Genomic DNA, 18,658 nt, shown 5'->3' on the forward strand with positions numbered 1-18,658 from the left:
TCGTATCCCCCATCTTGTCCTTGATATAGGGTTGAAAGATCTTTACCATAGCTGTAAATTGATCTCCCCTATGATGATTTTTCTTCTTTAGATCAAGACATCATTGTTTTGAGATGAGCAGAGATTAGCGAGAGATGAGACAAGATGATGCATCAGTGACAATGAAACATTTACATCTGAGATGAGACTTTTGATGTAGTCAGAAATTCCTCCCTTGCTGAGATGGAGTGTTGAAAATTGGCAGCTGAGGGAGTAATTACCTCCTTGGATAATCCCAAAAAACCCTAAGGAGACCCCTCTTGCACTTGGAAAAAATAAATTTTCTAACGAGAAAATATAATTTTTAATGTTGGTCCAAGTTATATTCAAAAGTAAAAGTTGGCATAAAGGAGAAATTTGACCTCCTAAACCACATATAAATACACCTAACTTTCCATCACTTGGAGGCATCACATCACACATCAAATCATATTCTATTATTTCAATATCATCTAAAAATTTCAAGGTCAAGTTCACATGTGCGAGAGGAGGAGAGAGAAATTATGTTGACGACATTGGCTTACTGTTACTAGGTGATTGAAATAAATTGGAAAAAGTGATTGTTGTTAAAACAAGAAATTGTTAAAGTGATTGTTACAACATAGAACATCGAAAATTTAACAAAAACAAATAGGGAATGAAAATCATATCTCTCTTATTGTAGGAAGGGTATGAAAACACAAAATAGTCGCATTGAGTTGAAAATTACCAAAAAAAAAATTTAACAATATCTAGGAAATTTCAAAAGATGACGGATCTAAGGCTACATCCTTCCATGACATAGCCATAGGGGATGCATATACTTCCAAGAGATATATCTATCATTGACAGGATCTTAAAGGTGGTAAGCCTTTTCCAAACTTTTATAAATCGAGAAGGGAATGATAGTCTCATGGAAGAGGTTTCAAAACCAGAACTAGAAAAAATACTTTTTGGTTTTGAAAAAGGAAAAAGCCAATGACTAGATTGCTTCCACATTGAATTCTATCTTGAATTATATGATTTCATTAGAGAGGATATATTAAGGGTCATTGAATTCTCTGGAACCTCAGGAAAAATACTTCCCCATTTAATACCACATTCATAGCTCTTATTTCAAAATTTGATAATGTGATCTCTTTTGATCTCTTCAAACCTATTTCCCTTTATATATCCATTTATAAAATTATTTCCCTCCCCCTAAAATCCATTCTCTCTTAGTAGATTTCACATGAGCAATTCCATTTTCTGGATGGTTGTTAAATCTATGAGGCTATGGGCCTATCCCAATAAGGTTTACACCCTATTTACACTGGTTGTTAAAGAACATTATTTTTTAAAGTGGACATGTTAAAAACATTTGATATGGATAGTTGGATTTACCTCAAACTTATTCTATTGCATTTGGGTTTATTCCACTCTTTTGTCTCCTAGGTGCTCAACTACACAAGCTCCCCCTCCATTTCTTTTTTGATAAATGGGGTTGCATATTCCTTTTTCAATTGCATAAGGGACCTTCATTGAGGTTTCTCTCATTCCTTTCTACTCTTCTTACTTGTAGTCAAAGGACTCGATAATCTCATCATATATGCAAAGAACATGAACCTTTTTAAAGGTATCTCCATCAGTTAGCATTATCTCGTCCCATTATTGTTTGTAGATAACATTCTTATATTCTCTGATCGTGATCCCAGTCACATACATTCCTTGAAGGACATTTTTAAAACTTTTCTTTGGCCACTAGAATGGTCATAAATCATAATAAATCATCTCTGTATGAATGGGGTTTGCTTGAGGAAGAAAAATACCTCATTAAAGTCCTTATTTATCACAGGTTGGAAGGATTAGCAGGGAGATGAAATACTTTGGATTCTCTCTAATTCCAAACAACCACCTCAAATATGAATATCAATGGATTCTAGTAAAGTGAGAAAAAAAAGAATCCAAGTCTACTGTAACAAATGGTTTTTTCGAATGGAAAGAATGGTTTTATGCAAATCCATCATTGAAGTCATTCTAATTTATTGGCCCTCCCTCTCTTGGATTCCCTTTACAAAAAATAGACAACTATCATTGTGTTTTTTGTGTGTAAAAAATGATGAAAAAAAACTCATTTCTCTCATGTTTTACACCACTATAACCTATCCCAAAATATCTGAAGGTTGGGGCATAAAAAACCTTCAACGCTTCTCAAATGCCTTAGTAGAAAAAGGCATCTGGAATCTCATATAAGGAATCATCCTCTGAGCCTAAGTAATGTTTCAAAAATACTTTTTTCCATCCTCTATTTAGGACTCGATAACATCCTCAGTAAAATCTTCAAAAAATGGATCAATTATATGGAAGCCCATAATCCATTATTTTCCTCTAATAGGTCATGGCCTTAATTGGAAGGTGGGAAAGAATTCTCAAATACTTATTGGTAAATATTAATGGATATGGATCCAACAAAGCCACCTCTTATTGGACCCCTTCATACAAAAATTAAATGACAAAAGTTGCCACACCCTAAATCAAATCTATGTTAGAGATTTTTTGAGAGGACAATAGGTTTGGCTCTTCAATGTAGAGCTAAATTTGGATGGATTATATGGTGGAATGGGAGAACTACACTATAACTCCTAAGCTAACACTAGTCAACCTTTCTTTGCATGAATATCTCCTCATCTGGGCCCCAAGCACTCGCATAGGTTACCCGCCAAAATTTAGATATCTTTACTTGGCCTAAAGGATTAAACCTCCTAAACCACCGTGATGGGGGGTGGGGGGGATTATGGAAACTAATTTTCCCACCAAAAGAAAAAGTTTTTATGTGGCTCCTCGTAAGAAACAAAGCTCCCTCATGGGATAATATTCAGAAAATATCCTTTCTTGGGCCCAACAGATGCTCCCTCTATCTATCTACCTCTAAATCAGTTACACACTTATTCATAAGTTGACCCTTCTCATAGATAGTTTGGAAGAAAATTCAAAACCTGGAAGGTCTCTCTTATGACTATCAGGGGCCCTTAATAGAGGAATGTTTGATTGAATGGCTATCTACAAATCACAATCTTCATCACAAAGCACTCCTCCTGGGGTTGGCATAGGGAATTTGGCTAAACAAAAATCAAGCAATTTTTGAAAACGAGGGTCCATCACATATCAAGATCACTTTGAATAGTTTTGTTGTTGTAAAATCTTTAGCTATAAAATAATATTCCTGGCCATTAGTCCCTCCTCATAAGCCAAAAATACAAAAGCATACCCCTTGGGATTTCTTTTACAGTGTTTCTCAACATGATCCATCTATAGGAGGTGTTGGTGGTATAATTTTTTATGGAAGAATATCACTATTTTTCCCTCTAAAACATAGGTCCTCCCTCCAATAACTTGATTCAACTATTTTCTCTCAAACTTCTTATACAACTTGCTATTCATCATAGGGGTTTCTTTAACTCGTATTTATTGGGATTCACAGGTGGTTATAAAATGGATGCAAGAGTCAACTAGACTGATAAACTATACATTTCTTCCCATATATCAACAAATCATAAAAAATATATCTTATTTTTATCACCTCTTTTAATCACATATACAAGTCAAGAAATTCCGAAGCAAACTCCCTGCCAAAAGCTAAACTGAAAAAGTACAAAGGCATATGGAAAACCTCAGAAGTTAAGAAGGTCAACAATCATAATTTTTTATTGACCCTTGGGTCTATTTGGAGACATCTTTATGTATATGATTATTTTTTGTTCAAACACTCTCTCTTTTTTGCAATATATTAAAGCATATATGTGTTATAACATTTTTTTTGTATCTATTTTTATCATTTAGTACAAGATAGTTTAAGATAGTATAAAAGTTATTTTAGTGCATACGAAAGGAAATATAATTTTTTTAACATAAAGGAAGGTTTACTATTGGGGATTTAGTAAGGTTAGTTTTTTTATGACGCTTGAAAGCCATGGGAATTCGTTAGGGCACATGTGATTGTAATTTTGTTTCAATAAATAAAATTGTAGATTTTTTTCCATGGGAAAAATACATCAATATAACAAATCACAATAATTAATAAATATGATTAGGATTAGTAAAAGGATGAAGAACACATATATTCACCTAATGACTAGATAATGCATACAAGTATATTTCCACAAGGCCTATTATAACATCATCAATTCTTCTCATTCATATCAAACACTTTTTTGAATATATCTTTATATATTTTTAGAAATATTCTTGCAAGCTAGTAACAAAGAGTGTTGTTTATCACATTCACATGTTTGTTGGTGTCTTCTTCTTTATCTAGTTGTAGAGGTTTGACTTATTTCCAACTTTGAGTGCTAGTGAAGTTTTTTTATGTTGTATGCATCTTACCCTTAAATTTTTTAACTTGGTTGTTTATTGTAAAACTTTAATTTCTTTTTGGGAACATACTTTCCATTCTTCTATTGTTGTATTTTTGTCTAGTTTTCTTGCCCCTTTTTATTAACTTGGATTCACCTTCCTTATTATGGGAAATTTCAACCACACATAACTTAAAATATTGTAATTTCCTTGCTATGGTGAAACAAACCTAAAGTTGACTCCATTATATTTCATTGTTAATAGCATCACCCATAAGAACCCAATTTCAATAAACATTGTCAAGAAGTTGAAGTTTCCAACAACACCACACTCATCACCATACGTCATCAATTTGTTGATGTAACAAACATAATAATAATAAATAACAATAATTAATAAATATAAATTAGGCTGTTACACTAAAAAATGTCACCATGACTATTTACAGTTAGTATGGCTCTATCAACAGTCATGCTATCCTCCTGGGCAAGTCTTATGCCTCTGCTCTCCATGTCAAACTCCAAAAAGAGAGAAAGTCTTTATAGATGTATTTATCTCTGGGTACGCAGGTTCTCTCAACCTTACCTGCGGATACGCACCTAATGTTCACAAAAGCTGCGTACTTGTACGCTCTGTATGTAAAGGGGCAGGTGCGTACCCCTGTAAAGGTCAAAATGCACAAGTTTCATCTTTAAAAAGTTACTTGTAGTCATTTCTAGAGCATTCTAGAAGGTTGTTCGACGTGTATTGAGCGCCTCCAGATGGTTCATGTACCCCTACCAAAGAGGAACTTATCCCATCAATAAGGGAGCTATCCCATCCAAAGAGGGGATTATCCCATTGATGGTGGACCTGATTAACTTCCTCTTGAGCACTATAAATACAGGCATTGGGCCAGAAGGAGGAGAGCTTGGAAGCTAAACATTTCTAAGGGTAGATGCTGCTGGAATTAGGACTCCCATTTAGAAGCTTGTGAGGAGAGATTGCCATCTTTGCTTGTTCTATTTGGAAGTGGGTGAGCTTTGTCAAAGTAAAGGAGAACTCTTGATGGACCCTGGGAGGGACTTGCACAACACCAAGGCTCAGGTTGTAATTGTTCCTTTTGTTTCCTATTAATGCAAATGAGTCCATTCTTCTCAATAACTTGTTATTTATGAGTTGTTTCATGTACTCCTTGGTCTATGTGTTAAATATGTTTTATTTTATGAGATTATCAAGTGCTATTTAATCGTTTGATTGTTAGTGAATGCAGGTTTCGAAGTGAAGGAGGAGCTCATCCGAATCAGCGAGGCTGGACTGCTACAATAGCGTTGGACTACAGGTAGGATCTAAACACTTGATTTCTTATATAGTAAATGCATGTTTAGAGAAGGATTGCTCTTATTTGTCTTGTTTGTCACTAGAGAGTCTTAGGCTCCTAGGGAGGTTGGTTGTGTCCGCACTATCGACTCTTTCCGCCTGACAAAATGGCGACCATACTGGGGAATCCATTGATGTGAAAGTTTTTTCCTTTATATGCAACTTTGATCTGAGAAAAGTCATTTATTTTCTGATTTTTGGCTCTGTGACTTTGTATTTGGGTGGGTTAGCTTAGGGTTAGATTGAATTTAGTTTTTCTTGGCTTTTTCAGTAGTACGCACCCTCTGAGTATTGCACAGTGCGTACTTGTACGCACTGTTTCTGTGTGCACAGAGCGGGCCCGCACCTGTCTTAACGGGTTGCCTGCGTACCCTGCTAAAAATTAAGAAAATTCCATTTTTTACATTTTTCCTCTTAGATTTTGCTTTTTCTTAGGTTTTACTGCCCAGATCCATTAGTCTCTTGTCAAAGATCTTCACCTAAACTTGTTTCGATAGCATTGAGTGTTTTAGTGGATTTCATAGAAGTTTAAGCCCTAGGGTTTGATTTTTGAGTAGGTCTTGTAGTGACTTTGGCGGTAGAAGTTGTCAAGCCTTAGATCTCTCTGGTTTTGTCAGCCTTCTTAGAAGTCGGACCTGTCATAAAGTCTACCTGTGAGAGCAACTTACCTTTGAGTGGTCTCTTTGGCAAATTTCGAAGTGCTTGTTGATTGAGTATTGAACTCCATTTTACAAAAAGAACAAAAAGATTTGAGTTTTGTTTTGACTGGTCTTTTGATTCTGCATTAGCTGGTCCTTGGCTTGATTGTGGTCAAGTAAAACAACCTAGAATCATCTTTGTAGGCTTTTGCCTCATTAGGTTTGCTTAGAGTAAATTTATTTTTGATTTGCTTGTGAGTCAAGTTTTCATAGATTTTATAACTTTTGAGATTGATTTTCGTTAAAATAGATTTATATGCTTTATTAAATAAGAGAAAATACAAAAACATCTCCTTTGAAAAGTTTTGTTTCAAGTAGCTTTGAGGCGTTTTGAAAGAAAAAGAGTTTTTCGTGCACATAAGGAGTGGTCATGTTTGTATGCTTGGAAAGATAAAGAGAATTGTTTCTTTGATTGTCTTTACTAAGAAAGTTGTTTTCTATAAAATGTGCATTTCTCAACTCTCTTAGTTAGGAATTTCATTGAAAGAGAAAAGTAGCGTAAATCATCTTAGGTGCATCTTTGTAGTGGTTTGAGTCGAGTCTACACACCATTGGTTTCATTTCCGCTACCTTTTGTCTTTAAGAAAAAACCATAAAATTAACGCTTAAAGTAAAATCAACGTAGTAACTTTTATTTACTAGGGCTCTGAAACACCAATTTAGATCAGGCTAGTGTCTTGGAGTAGGAGAGTAATTAACTCTCCAAGACAACAAAACCAAACAAGTAGCTTATCTTATGATAGAATAAATCCAATTGTCTCATTTGTACTCTGGGAAAGCTCCTCTTAAAGGAGAAGCACGAGCTCGTGTCCGAACCAGTGAGGGGATCAATCCTCCCTCGTTGGGAACGACGCCAGACACGCACGTATTACAAACGGTAAACCTCGGATTAACCCTTGTCGAGGAACCAGGGGTCACTTGTCGGTAAACCTTGGATTATTGTCAAGGAACCGGCAAGGGGATTGAGCTTGATACTCTGCCCTTACGTGCTGTCGGAGTGTAGACTTTTTGCGTGCTGCGGAAAAAGTCGTTTGTGCGGACACAACTGACCTCCCTAGGAGTCTAAACTCTCTAGCGACAAACAAGACAAAATGGAGTGATCTTTCTCTAAATATACCTTTTAAAACATGAAAACCACAAGTGTTTAGGCTTACCTTATTCCAAAACGCTGTTGTTGTAGTCCGTCCTTGCCGATCCGGATGAGCTCCTCCTTCACATCAATTCCTGCAACTACAAACAATCAAACAATTACCAAGCACTTGCATTTCATATAATAAAACATATATTCAACATGCAGACCAAGGAACACATGAAATAACTCATTAACACAAGCTATTGAGAAAAATAAACCAGTTTGTATTAATAACGAAACAAAGAAACTCTTACAACCTGGCCTTGGTGTTGTGCAAGTTCCTCCCAGGGTCCATCAAGGGTTTTCCTCTACTTTGACAAAGCTCACCCACTTCCAAGTAGAATCAAGCAAAGACAATCTCTCCTCACAAGGTTCTAAATGGGAGTCCTAATTCCTGCAGCATTTACCCAAAGAAAATGTATAGCTCCAACCTCTCCTCCCTCTGGCTCAATGCCTTTATTTATAGTGCTGTAAAGAGGTTATTCAGGTCCACCATCAATGGGATAATCCCCCTCTTTGGGTGGGATAGCTCCCTGATTGATGGGATAAGTTCCTCCTTAATAGGGATACATGAACCAACTGGAGGCGCATCCATTTCATCAAACCGACCTCTAGAAAGTTCTAGAAGTAACCACAAGTAACTTTTTTAAGATGAAACTCGCGCATTTTGCCTTTTACAGAAGGACGCACCTGTCCCTTAACATACAGAACGTCCAAGGACGCATCTTTTGTGAACATTGTGAGCGTCCCCGCAGGTAAGGCTAGAGAGAACCTGCGACCCCAGAGATAAACACATTTTTTACAAGACTTTCTCTCTTCTTTGAGTTTGAGATGGATAGCAGAGGCATAAGACTTGCCTAAGAGGGTAGCATGACTGTTGATTTGAGCCATACTAACTGTAAGTAGTCATGGTGACATTTTTTAGTGTAACAGATTGCCCCCTAAAGTGCGAAGCCTGGAATAGATTAGGGTTTTGTAATTCTAGGAAGGGTGAAGCGCTTTATCATTTCAAGGATTGTCTTGTGGATGACCTGGTTGGAACCTGCAATTTTCAACACAAAATACATGTATAAGATTATATCATCACTGAGGTAGGCATTCCCATACTCAGATTCAAAACTTTAACTAATGGACTAACTACTCTGATACAGGAATGATCTTGCAGTACATCATTTTTTATAGACTTTTGTAGACACAGTATGGACGCAGCCATCTGTTTATGATTAGTCTACATAGATAATGAATACAAAACTCCTCGCAGCCTGGATGGTAGAAACTAGATCCAGGGTCTTCACTTCTACTTCCCGAATTGGTACGATTCTAGCCATGTGATTAAATGATTTGATGTCGAACATGTTAGAAACCACTTGATTACCAGTCGATGATGTAAACTGTTAACAAGCGTGAGAGAGACCACCAGTAATGTCAATGGTTCTCAAAGTACCAAGCACAACCCGTGAAATGTGAATAGATGTTTTGATGTCGAACACTTCACGGAATCCTTTGATCGAAAGTCAATGATGTAAACTGACGTCAAAGGCGAGAAACCTGCCATTGATGCATGCAGACTTCAAGGTATTGTCGATTCCTAAGTCATCTTTCTAGATAATGTGTCGATGTCGATAGAAAGCGACCCGTTGCAGGCAAGCCCGCAACACGAAATCATTGTTCAAGTTGAAGAAATGTTGCTGTAAGGACTGACTCAGGGATGGTCAAATGGATGACAAGTATTTTGCAGATGAAAGTTTTGCTTGCAGACCTCTTGAACACATAACGACACGACAGATGGCTTGGTGACGAATAACTCAAAGTTAATCCCCGGAACCCGGTTAAAGACTTTCAAAGTGGTTTGATCAACTGTGAGGTAAAATATTTCCCAACCCAGGTGAATGAAAAAGTGTCATGTTCAAGAGTGGTAATAAAGTTTCTTTTGAGACAAAAGGTAACAAACAGGTTCATTCTTCTCTCTTTTCCCCCACCATTTCTGGCAAGTACCTCTTTATTTTTAACAAGCTTGAGGAGGATAACATATGCTTGATTATAAGCTCATCCTTCGGACGAGTCCAACCTAGTTTAAATTTGAACCCTAGGAAGGAGTGGTTCGTTCCTGTTTGTAATTGAACAGGTCCTTTACTGTAAAAGTTTAACGAGCCCAGTATAGGAGAAACTCGGCGTTTTTCATTTTTAGAGAGTCTGAAAAAACAAAAGGAGACTCCACGTTGAACTTTTTCGTATATTTGTGTCCCTCAAGCCCGAAAAAGTATAAAATAATACCTGGGGGAACCGCTTGATCTTGCGACCAAGGAGTACTTTCATAATAGTGTCATTGACCTGAAAAGTAAAAAGCGATCAAGGACACGTCATTTTATTTCCTTATCGAGTTTGAAACGACAAAAACCCGGCAATCTTTTCCTGATTTTGCGGTCAGAAAAGAGCTAAAAGGGGACCGTCTTTTAATTCCGTTTTAACGAGTGTAAAAGAAATGCTCGGCGATCTTTTCATGTTTTAGGAGTCAGAAAAGGGCTTAAAAGATGACTCTGATATTTTTGTTTGTGAAAAAATGACAATTTCCCTCGAAATCCCTTTGTCCTGCACAAAAGCAACACATTACTCATACCTGTTTAAAATAGGCAAAAATACATCGAAAAACATCTTTTCATGGTAAAAAATGAACTAATTCATCCAAAAAACCTATAAAAAGACTTTTTACCATGTCATTTTTACCGTTTGACTGTTGAGGTTGAAAAAGGAGCTTTTGACAAGAAACTTCCCGTGGTCGCTGCGGAAAATCCGACCGTCGGAATCGAACGCCGTCTTATCCAGGTATTTTACACATCCTACTCTGCATTTCTATCCGTTTAGAATTAATTTTTAGGTCTTAGTTTCATTTTTTGGGGGGGTTTTGGTTTTGGAATGCGCCTCTCGGCGGACGCGGGTGCCCTTCGGGTGACCCGCGTCCCCCGACTTTTTCCTACACAGGAAAATGGTCGGAAGACGCAGCCCGCCTTCAGGGCATCCGCGTCCGGGCGCCCTGTGCTGTAAAGTCGGGGTGCGTCTTCCGTGAAACGCGCATTTCAAAACCCCAACCCCCTCAAAAAACTATCTAAAAATTCCTAAATCAATTTCTAATGACTATTTCTGATGTGCAGGGTATTAACCATGTTAGATTGGAGAGAAAGAGAGCATGTAGAGGATGATGAAGCTGCAATAAATCATCAACCTTCCCTGGATGCCCTAAGAGCATGCGGTTTATACAAATATTGGACCATACCGGGCATGAGGGGCCAGGTAAGATTCTTGGAATGGCTGGTTGAGCGATGGAACATTCAAGAACAATGCTTTTACATAGGAGGGCACCAGCTCGAGATAGAGCCCTCGGATATATACTTTCTCACTGGCTTGCCGAACAGAGGCGAGCAACTCAGTCTTGCGGGGACTAGGCCGGGTGGCCAATCCCTTGATAGTCTCCGCGACGAGTGGTGCACACCTGGGGCTCACCATTCAAAAGGCATAGAGATAAAACACATCACTCTGCCTGAACTCAAAGTCATAGCGTTCACGGTTACCAGAATTTGCGGCGCGGCCGCTTTAAACATTGCTTCCGGATCCCAAATGCGGATGGCAATTGACTGTTACCAAGGCACCATTTTCAACTGGTGTGAAGCTGTGTCGGCTCATATGAAGAGCCAACTGACCAAGGCAAAGAACGGACGACTAAAGACTTTTGGATATGGGCCTCCAGTCGTGAGCTTTGACTTGGAGAGAGTTCCAATGCTGATCCCTCAGCAACTCACTGTTGATATCTTGGGTCCTCGGGAGCCAAAGCTGATACGATGGGTTGCGGTGATGGCCTGGCATCCTGACGAGGGTGCGACAGTGGTTCGATTCTCAGATAGTTACTTTCGCTGGTTAGAGGACCAGGTTTTTTCGATACAGGACTTTCCGTATGCCGGAGTGGATTTTAGAGGTGATCCGGACATGGTTCTTCCACCGGGAGAACAATGGGATGACAGAGGTACTTTTATTTTCACAAGTTTTCTAATTATGTATTTTTTTTTTATTTTTCATATATATCGTCTCAAAACTAACAGTAAAACTTTCAAAATGCAGATGTTGGTCCACAGCGTCCAGCCAACCTCCGGCCTTTTGATAGACTATATCCAGCTGCACCGGTACCGGCCCCACAGGACGCGGCTGCAGAAGTACTAGCTGAGTTGGAGCATGATCTAGAGCGTCTCACGGCAGATATACCTGAGACTACTATGGACGACATTCCTACCAGGCTTCAGCACTTCGTAGTCGCGGTCCCTGGACCGTTTAGGAGATTTTTGCGTAAGGTAGCCCGCGCAGTGGTGTCATACAGAGAGCACCACCAGTGATTGACTAGTCACTTTTGTAGTCACATGTGACATTTTGACTTTTTGTACTATCATTTTGCCGATCATAAGGTGTTTTCAACCTATGATCGAAGACGATGTATATATTTTTGACACACTTTTATCTATATATATCACTATTACCGGCTTATCCTGTTTAACATATGTGATGAAATGTTTTTTAAATTTACTTGCATGATTATTGTAAATGTCTATCCAACATTCGAGAAGCAATTGCATCTGCTAATGTATTCAAAGACCTTGGAATATGTTGATATTCAATGTAATCAAATTCACGTTCCAAGAGACGCATTCTCAAAAACAACCTTAATAACACCGGATTTCTAATGGCATAAACTCTATTAAGCTGTAATACAACAAGTTCAGAATCTAACCTCACTATCAAACGTCGAATTCCAAATGAAATAGATTCGGATAATAATTCAATCACTGCACTGTATTCTGCAATGTTGTTCGTTGTTTGACCGAGGCTTACCCCATGCATAGAAACTAACTCGTCAGAGGGTGAATAGATAACCCAAGCTGCGGAAGAGATGTTCCGTGTACTACGACAAGCACCATCAGCAAATCCAATGTATGTTTGGAGAGGCGTCGACATCTGCAATATCGAGAGTAAAACCAAGATAAGCCAGAATAACGACGAAAAACCACACTCTCTAAGCTAAGCACACTGACTAAACTAACACACTTGCTAGCTAGAAAGAAAATCTAACCTATCTAAAAATTTCTCCATACCCATCATTTAAGCATAATACCTCTTTAGGTAAAGTCCATTTCTGGGTTTACCCAAAGAGTCCCCATCAAAGTCAACTAGCTCATAAGCCCCTTTTGCTAGCTTTCGCTTTACAATGTAGGGCCCATGCCACATGGGAACGAATTTTCCGGCACCTAGCTTATCGTTAGCTTGATCGTATAATAGTACTAGGTCTCCTTCCGAAAAACTTCGAGGGGTTACATTTCTATCATACTGAGCTTTCATTCGTTTCGCGTGAGTCTCGATTGCCAATGTAGCGTCACGTCGAGTCTCATCTAATTTAGCCAAGTACAATAAACGTTTCTCCTCTTCGGAAGTAGCTGGAAGTAATTCGACAGCCATTTGAAGTGATGGGATTTCGCATTCAATGGGTAACACAGCTTCTAAGCCATAAACTAGCTGGAAAGGAGTGAACCCTGTTGAATTTTTCACTGAGGTTCGGTATGCCCATAGCGCTGAAAATAACATGTTGTGCCAATTCGACCGATGAACACCAATGGTTCGTCGGATCATGATAACTAGAACTTTGTTGATAGACTCAACCAAACCGTTGGCTTGCGGATAATAAGGAGTAGAGCTATCGTGGCGCAAACCAAGCTGGCTTGTAAGCTCAGTCATCATGACGTTTCGAAAATGGCTCCCATGGTCGGTAATGATTGCTTGTGGGACACCAAACCTAGTTATGATATGATTGAATACGAAAACTGCAGCTGTTTTGCCGCTTGCGTCGAATGTAGGCATCGCCTCGGCCCACTTAGTAAAATAATCAACCGCAAGGATGATATACGCATGCCCCCCGGCCGAGTGAGGGTTACAAGTAATAAAGTCGATACCCCATTTGGCGAATGGACCAACGGCAATTATAGGGTGGAGAGGAGCAGGTGGAGCGCGCATCTTGCGATCAAACACTTGACAGTTGTGGCACTTCCTGACTGCAATGATACAATCCTTAAACATAGACGGCCAGAAATAGCCAGCGCGCAACACCTTTTGAGCTGTGGCATACCCAGACATATGACCGCCACATGCTCCAGAGTGACAATCATTCAAAACCCTCTCAGCCTCTTCGTGAGTTAAACAACGTCGAAAAACTAAGTCTGCCCCCCGGCGATAAAGTGTATCTCCAATAATTTTGTATGGCTGGGATTGAAACCGAATTTTTCGACGTTCCGCTTTGGAAGCTTCAGGCCGAAAGGTTTGGGTTTGGAGATAGATGATTATATCCTCGTACCATGGATCTAACGTACTGATAAGAAACAAAGATTCGTCCGCAATGGACTCCTCTGCCACAGTCTCTGTGTCAGCACTCGGGAAATCACACATCAATTCCGCAAAAACTAAGGATTTCTTAGACTTGGACTTCTCGAACTCCAAGTCGAACTCTTGCAGGATGACAATCCATTTAGAGTACTTGCCCCCTAGCAGTTGTTTTGTCAAAATATAAATCATAGGGTTGCAATCCGAAATAACTGTAGTTTTACGGAGAAGAATGTAGTGACGAAAACGCTGGACAGCTTGAACGGCTGCTAGGGCCAATTTCTCCACATGTGAATATTTTAGCTCAGTGGGATTCAAGGTCCTACTAAGATAATATATCACATGCTCCGCTCCGAATTCATCTTCTTGAACTAACACCATTCCAATGGTGGAATGCGAAGCTGCGAGGTATAAACCACAAGTGTTTAGGCTTACCTTATTCCAAAACGCTGTTGTTGTAGTCCGTCCTTGCCGATCCGGATGAGCTCCTCCTTCACATCAATTCCTGCAACTACAAACAATCAAACAATTACCAAGCACTTGCATTTCATATAATAAAACATATATTCAACATGCAGACCAAGGAACACATGAAATAACTCATTAACACAAGCTATTGAGAAAAATAAACCAGTTTGTATTAATAACGAAACAAAGAAACTCTTACAACCTGGCCTTGGTGTTGTGCAAGTTCCTCCCAGGGTCCATCAAGGGTTTTCCTCTACTTTGACAAAGCTCACCCACTTCCAAGTAGAATCAAGCAAAGACAATCTCTCCTCACAAGGTTCTAAATGGGAGTCCTAATTCCTGCAGCATTTACCCAAAGAAAATGTATAGCTCCAACCTCTCCTCCCTCTGGCTCAATGCCTTTATTTATAGTGCTGTAAAGAGGTTATTCAGGTCCACCATCAATGGGATAATCCCCCTCTTTGGGTGGGATAGCTCCCTGATTGATGGGATAAGTTCCTCCTTAATAGGGATACATGAACCAACTGGAGGCGCATCCATTTCATCAAACCGACCTCTAGAAAGTTCTAGAAGTAACCACAAGTAACTTTTTTAAGATGAAACTCGCGCATTTTGCCTTTTACAGAAGGACGCACCTGTCCCTTAACATACAGAGCGTCCAAGGACGCAGCTTTTGTGAACATTGTGAGCGTCCCCGCAGGTAAGGCTAGAGAGAACCTGCGACCCCAGAGATAAACACATTTTTTACAAGACTTTCTCTCTTCTTTGAGTTTGAGATGGATAGCAGAGGCATAAGACTTGCCTAAGAGGGTAGCATGACTGTTGATTTGAGCCATACTAACTGTAAGTAGTCATGGTGACATTTTTTAGTGTAACAACGCCAGACACGCACGTATTACAAACGGTAAACCTCGGATTAACCATTGTCGAGGAACCAAGGGTCACTTGTCGGTAAACCTTGGATTATTGTCAAGGAACCGGCAAGGGGATTGAGCTTGATACTCTGCCCTTGCGTGCTGTCGGAGTGTAGACTGTTCCCCCAGGTGCATTTGTTGCGATTGGTAACCTTAGTGACCATTATCTTTAGGATTCTACTGAGGTGACGGTGGAGGGAAGATCCCACTGTACCTGGAGCAGACGTCGGCTAGACTCACTTGGATTTTCCGGGGGGGTCACTTCACTCGAGACGGTTAAATTGGAGGAACTTGTGCCGGTCTATTCATTAAGCAGGTTGCCGGGGTAACTGTTCCACCCGCCACTTCTGTACTGAATCCGGCGATGTTGGGTTTCATCTCCAACTAGCGTTTTTGGTCTGGAAGGCTACTGTTTGTGCTTGGTTTGACGCCCTAGATTCTTTAGGCGTGTGATTCAAATTTGTTTGGTTCTTTAGAGACTTTAGGTGGTTTGATTTGAGATTTTACTTTGTTTTCGTGTGTAGTAGTTAAAAGTTTTTAGCTGTGGCGGAATTACCGAGACAGTCCCGTAGGCTTCGGGGTCAGTCTCCTGAAGTTGTTTCTGTGGCCGAATTGTTGAGGAGATCCCGTAGACTTCGGGGTGAACCTCCTCGAGACGACCCCAGTAATCTAGAAGGTTTGAAGGTCCTTGTAACTCCTCCTAGTGGCAGTAGAGTAGGTTCACCTGAAGAAGGAGAATCTTCCTTGGTAGTCCATCCAGATTACCAAAGTCTAGAGACAGGTTATAATCCTGAAGCTGTTACAGTTTCTGAGCTTGCTGGTAGTTTTTCGTCTACTAGTGATATAGGCGAAGAACCTGAAATATCTGAACCTGTTACTCCGACTTCTAGTGTTCCAGATTCACCAAGAATAGAACGAGTTATCACCGAAAATCTTCCTACTGGTTTGATTGCTATTGAAGAACTTGCTCCAGAAGAAGAAATAGGTGTTTCTAACCTTGAAGATCAAATTACTATTGATCTAAGGGAGCGTGAATCCATATTTTACAGTCCTCCTAGAAGTACTACTTGGTACCTTTCGTTAACCAATTATTTAGACAACTCAGGGATAGGTTTTTCTACACCTCGTACTCCTTTTCCACCTGGAGGTATTTATACTCCTGTAAATATGTCTGGTCAGTCGTCTGTGTTTACTCAAACTCCTGAATCTTTCTTACACGGTGGTCCTTCTGTTCCCACCGGGTATCAATCACTTTCTGGTACCTTTGCGGGGGCATCTCCTCAACCCATTGATCATGGGTTATCAGCTGGAAACAATGGTAATATACCATTGGGTGTAGGAGACATTTACATGATGTCAGGTTCAGTTCCCGTTTCCCAACCTCAAGGTGGCCAATTACCGCCTGGGGGGCAGCCTCAGTTAACACCTGGGGGGCAACCTCAAGGTACACAAATCGTGTCTGGGGGGCAACCTCAAGGTCAGTATGTACCTATGGTGCAATACATGCCTCAAGGTCAACCCCAGCCTCAATATGTACCCCAGGGTCAACCTCAGTATCAATATCAACCCCAAGGGTATCAACCCCAAGGGTATCAACCTCAAGGGTATCAACCTCAAGGTCAAGGTCAACCCCAGTATCCGTATTTACCTCAAGGTTATCAACCTCAAGGTCAATACTCGAGTCAAGGTTATCAACCACCTCAAGGGCAGTCATATGTTCAAGGTATGGGAACTGCACCTTTCAATTATCAATCCTATCCTCAATCCGGTTATGGATCTCAGTATCCTCAACCTGTTACGGGTCAATACCCTAGAATGCTAGTGTGGGATCCATCACAAGGTCAACAGGTGTTGCAGCCAAGTATACAGTTGGTTCCTCAAACTGGACAACCCGTAGTTTCTGGTCCACCCCAGCAACCGCAACCTGTCCAGTCAAATATTCAAACTTCTGTAGCTTCGGTAGTTACTCAGCCGCCAATTGCACCTAGTACTCCATCTCAAACGGCTGCTGCAACTACCGCACCATCTGCCGCACTTACTTCTGGCGTATCGACAGCTCCGGTTTCTACTGTCTCTGCAACCACTCCTCAGACATCTGTACCCTTGTCTGGATCTACGATTCAAACTACGGTTCAGATGCCTGTAGGTCAGCCTGGTATAAGTACGGTTGTCACTACTCAACCTCAATTTGTTCAACAACCATACCAGGGACAGTACCAACATGGGCAAGCTGTCCAACAGCCGGTTTACCAGTATCAACCGTATCCTGGGTACACTTATCAACAACCTCAGCAACCCCAGTACGGTCCGGTTAATCCTGGTTTTCCAGGAGGATACAATATCCCGAATGCAACGCCTATTCCAAGTTATCCTGGATATCCTCCTCCTGGGGCTGGTGTCATGACTCAGAGTTTTAGGGATCCGAACCGGCAATTGCCGTTTATCGCAACTTTGGATTTACCAGACTTGACGCGCCTAACGAATGATCCAATTCAATATCTTCAGTTCTGGCCGCCAATGCCAAATAAGTTGCCCAGTGATATACCCAAGTTCGAAGGTAAGTCTGGAGAGGATCCGTCCAATCATGTGATGACTTACCATCTCTGGTGTGCTTCAAATTCTATCTCGGATGATTCGATCCGCTTACGTCTTTTCCAGCGTACACTCATTGGTCTCGCGGCCAAGTGGTACATTGAGTTGCCACGAGCCTCTTTTTACAACTTTAGCCAGTTAGCTACCTCGTTCTTAACTCACTTTCAGTTGCCGGTCAGATACGATAACGGCACGGAGTTATTAACTTCACTAAAACAATCGACGTCCACGTATATTTCTGATCACATTCATGAGTGGAGACGTCGAAGAAGGTTAGTGAAAGTTTTTATTCCGGACCAAATCTTAGCTGAATGGTTTGTTAAATCATTATTACCGAAGATTACTGAAGATGTAGCTAAGGCCGGGGTAGTTACTGAGGAGCAAGTCATTGCTCAGGCACAATACCTAGACTTAGTTTATACTCAGTCGGGTACGTTACACGAGAAAATTCCAGATCTTCCAAAATCAAATCAAATCGCTGCTGCTCCTTCGGGATCTCATGCCGCTGATGGTATGATTGGCATCGTGAATACAAAGAGCAAAAAGAAATCTTCCAAGGCTTCTACTACTCCTATAATCACTTTGCCCGATTCCCCGACAGGAGAGTCTTCTCCTGAACTTTCCGCCGATATTCACGCTGTAGAATCATCTACGGCCAAATCAAAAAACGGTGGAAAGAAGAAAGGAAAGAAGAAGGCTAAAGCAGACAAGGCTCCGAAGGAGAAAACGAAAAAGTC

The sequence above is a fragment of the Pinus tabuliformis genome, chromosome 3_2, assembly GCF_031772625.1.
Source record: "Pinus tabuliformis cultivar Carrire ecotype Pingquan chromosome 3_2, CPIR1, whole genome shotgun sequence".
In the NCBI taxonomy this organism is placed as follows: domain Eukaryota; kingdom Viridiplantae; phylum Streptophyta; class Pinopsida; order Pinales; family Pinaceae; genus Pinus; species Pinus tabuliformis.